Source organism: Capsicum annuum, chromosome 9, assembly GCF_002878395.1.
Source record: "Capsicum annuum cultivar UCD-10X-F1 chromosome 9, UCD10Xv1.1, whole genome shotgun sequence".
NCBI classification, from domain to species: domain Eukaryota; kingdom Viridiplantae; phylum Streptophyta; class Magnoliopsida; order Solanales; family Solanaceae; genus Capsicum; species Capsicum annuum.
In genome coordinates this window covers 7728662-7732963 of record NC_061119.1, presented here as the reverse complement: position 1 = coordinate 7732963, position 4302 = coordinate 7728662, and the positions used below count along the sequence as shown (strand labels likewise).

Below are 4302 nucleotides of genomic sequence, written 5' to 3'. Positions count from 1 at the left end.
ATTAAGTAACCCCAACCTTGAGCCACTTAATTTAAACTCAATTTCAGCCTTTTTTCCTTTTCAGTTGGGCCGTTAGCCCAGAACTTCAGACAACCCAACAATTTTCTAATTAAATCCAAGCCCAACTTCACTTCCCTGCTCCCTTTTTACCCACCTCCAATAGCCCAATAGACCATACCCTCCAACATTGACCCAACTCACTTAATAACATCAGCCCAAAACTAATCAATATCAGCCCAACCAAAACCCTTGACCCGACCCACATCAATAATTCCCTTTTATTCCCCCTTCTTCACCAAAACACTCGATGCTCAACATTAATGACATCAACTAATCAATCCAGAATCCGAACCCTTCTCGATTAGACCTGAATTGACCCACAACTAGCTCATCTTAATCCTCTCCACGTGTCCTACGTGATGTTGTACCCTGAGAGATCTGAAAAGCTGCTAGAAAGAGCGTGAGTTGGCTCGTATAACGACTATATTCCAAGATTTCAGGATTTTGGTACAGATTAGGTACATACTTGGTCGTCTTTCATTGGTTAGAAAAGGGGATTCGGTATTCTACATTTTTATTGGTCCACCAGTTGCCATTTTGGGGAAAAATCCAAAGAATTTGGTACAAAAAGGGTACGGACTGCTGGAGGGTAGCGGGATCTGGGTGGAAATTTGGAGTTTCTCCCTCTTTTTGAAATCCCTAGGGAAACCCTAATTCGACTCCTATAAAAGGGTTCCTGGGGTCACTGTTGAGGGGGTCTTTTTTTTTTCTCTTCTTGGAAGGGTCCGGAATTCTGGTGGAGGAAATTCTAGGGTTTTCTTTCAGGAGGGAGAACTTGGGTTAGAGATGAAGTTTTCAAAAAAAATCGAGAAAGAAATTTTAGGCTGGTTAGAAAAGCTGTTTTTGAAAATATGGGTTGGGCACTCTAAAATTAAGGAGTTTATTGTCACGAAGAATTTCTCATCCACTATGTCTGGGAAAGCTATTCGATCAATGGGAAGTTTCCCGAGGCGACAACATTAGCTCCTAGTGGGGACAATTTTGCTGATAGCTCGAGTCCCGTTTGCTGCTCCTTGAAAGGTAACCTCCTATCCCTTTGAGTTCTCGAGTTCTCTGTCTTCATCTTGACCTTCTATAGCTTCGAGTAAATTTTCAGTAACATTGTACGCTGGATTTATTTGTTGATAGATGGATTTGGTAGTCGTAGGTTTTGTTCATGATAGACATCACTATGGTGATATTTGATTAAATATGATTCATGCTGCTGCTTGGTACTTTTAAAGGCATGCTTCTTTGTCAAAAGTGTCCTAAAATCCACCAAATTTATCTATGAATGGTTCTTTCTAGCCTGTTGTGTCGCTGAAAAAATGTTGTGAATTAAGTTCCGATCTAATATTCTCACTCTATATGCTGGTTAAGACTCGAGCGATGAGTCTGTTAAATGGTTTCAGGCTAATGACGCATCATCATAGCTATCCCTATAGTAAAGTTGCTTGTCTCAATCTTGTTTCAGACTATTAGTATCATGCTAAGGCTGGTTTAAATTTTTAAAGTTTCATAATTTGAGTTTTGATTAGTAGTTTCGGGCTACTTGTATCTTGTTATACCGGATTTCATAATTAAATTTCCATGCTTTGATTTCCTTCAATAGTTTTTGGGTTTATGGTGTCTTGTCTATGTTCAGTTACTTGACGTAGTTTTGATCGTTGCCATTAGTTTGATGTGGTTCAGCTGGTAGGGTCATTAGTAGGACCACCTCTTGACTTCTTCGACTTCTCAAATGACAAAAGAATAACAATGTTACGATTAATAAAAATTAGCAAATCCCATGATTCCTTGATGATTATCTGTACCCGATATAATATAAGAGAGGAGAGGTAGAACGAATCTGTTTTGGCTCCTCTGTAGCGTAAATTTGTTTATGCCTTTCTTTAGTAATTATCTTAAGGCGAGGGGTGATTGCTCGCATAGTGAAGTTGTTTGGAAAGTGCTTTGTTCTGGTTGAGTGCTTCGATGGCCCGTAAATAAAACTTTCTTTCTTAGTTTTTGTATACTCTTTTTCATTAGTGGGCACTTAAGGTTACTTGTTTGAACCGTTCGTGATTTACTATTAATGCAAGATTCTCCAACATGTTGCAGCATCTCCATACTGTAGTGAATAAAAGCCATGTACTCTCTTTGAACTTTACATAAGATTAAGAAGTGGCTCTTTTTACTAGTGCCCTTCCATGCATATGTTTACTTCCGTGCCAAAGTCTAACATAACATGATGTGCTCTTTTCGATCTCTATGTTAAAAATTAAAAACCAATTAGACACAGTTGCATGTCGTAGGTATCACCAATTTAGTGGCTAAGTTTTTTTTTAATGTTTATTGAAGTAGTGATTTTTCTTGAAAACCTAGAACTTCCTGAATTTTCTTTATTATAAAAATAATTCACATTTTTATGAATACGTATTAATTCATATATCTTTTCTTTGCATGAACCCACCTTTGAGTCCAAACAGACTCTTTCCCGTAATTACGTTATCGATGTGAGCCATTGAGGCTCCTTCCTTCTGAGTCGATCTCGAAGATGATCTCGTAATACAAATGCAAGGACTTGATAGAAGAAAGTATGGGCTAAACCCCATTGATTGAAGCGGCAAAGGAGGACTTGAAAGCTATCATTTTTATTTATTTACATCGTCGCCTTTAGTTATTTATTGATTTGTTTGTTTATTTCTTTATTTCATTCATTTGGGGCCTCGAAGCCAAAGTTGTATTTAATACAGGTGAAGCGAGATTTGAGCCAAACGCTCGAAAACTAGATTAGGACAGGTGAAAATGGGTCGAAAGCCCAATAAGACTAGGACAGGTTTCATTGATTTGGGCCCAATGGCCTAAATCACTACTTCTCCCCTTTCTCTTTTTCCTTTTGCTTACTTGTTTTACGTATTTTCTTGCGAAGCTAGTTAAATCCCAAACTAAGTCGCTAAAAGACTGATTTTGCAAAAACTCTTTCCTTAATCAACTATTTTTCCAACAAATTGATTTTCCGAAGTTAATCAAAAGATTGTTTTCAAACAGATTGGATAACCGCAAGTTAGCAGACGTTTTAGGTGCCTAACACCTTCCTAAAATGTTAATAGGAACCGCTTACTCAGAATCTCTTAACTCAAAACAATTTTTCTATTTTGAATCGTTTGAAGTAATTCTCTAAAGGTTTCTTATTTCCTTTTCAAAATTAAGTGGCGACTCTCTTCTTTATGTCAAAATTTCCGCAAAACGCTGATAATGCCTTTGAACTAGGGGAAGTTACCTTGTAAACAATTTTTTTTTGACCATGGAATTCTACATCAAACCACTATACCTCATACCCCTCAACAAAATGGAGTCGTTGAAAGAAAACACAAATACTTGCTTAAGGTTTCTAAATCTCTTTTGTTTCAATCTAGTTTGCCTAAAAAATACTGGGGTGAATCTGTTTTAATAGCCATATACCTTATCCACAGACTGCCCTCCTCTGTATTACAAAAATATATCTCCTATTGAAAAGTTTTTTGGTCATTCCCCATCTTATAAACATCATCATTCTTTTGGATGCCTCTGTTATCCATCTTCTACCCAACTTGGAAAGGATAGGTTTACATCTAGATCTGTTCCAGCCATATTTCTTGGCTATCCATATGTTAAGAAGGCATACAAACTTCTTATCCTTTCTTCTCATTCAATTATTTTACTCCATGGATGTCATTTTTTATGAACATGTCTTTCCTTACCTTTCTCCTTCTCCTCCTTCTTCCTCCTCCTCTTCTTTTCCTCCTGCTATCCCTTTTGTTGATATTCCTTCCTTTGCTTCCACTCCTATTTCTCCAGTTCCACTTGTTCCAGCTTCTTTACTTGATCCACCTATTCCTATCCCACCTAATCCACCTATTCCTCTTGCACTTAGTAGAAGATCTTCTAGGACTATAAATAAACCCACTCATCTTACACATTATATTTGTAATTCTATTCAACATTCTGAAGAGCATATTCATAAGCTCAGTTTTACCACTAGACTATTTCACATCCTGCCTGGCAGAAAGCTATGTTACAAGAGTTTCAAGCTCTTGCTTCTAATGATACTTGGGACATTGTGCCCCTACCTCCTAATAAGAAGGCCATTCCTTGTAAATGGGTCTACAAGGTTAAATGAAAATCGGATGGCTCTATAGAGAGATTCAAACCCCATTTTATTATTAGAGGGGATACTCAAAGAGATGGCATTGACTACACTGAAACCTTCTCCCCTATTGTCAAACTCACCACCATTAAATG

At 37.4% G+C, this 4302-nt stretch overlaps 1 long non-coding RNA gene across 1 annotated transcript; it reads left to right on the top strand.

The window, feature by feature from the left end:
• The first annotated feature begins 306 nt into the window (after positions 1–306).
• LOC124886997 lies at positions 307–3916 on the top strand. Its single transcript, XR_007044406.1, has 2 exons — positions 307–1080; positions 2508–3916. It is a non-coding gene; the product is annotated as an uncharacterized LOC124886997 (long non-coding RNA).
• The last annotated feature ends 386 nt before the right edge of the window (positions 3917–4302 follow it).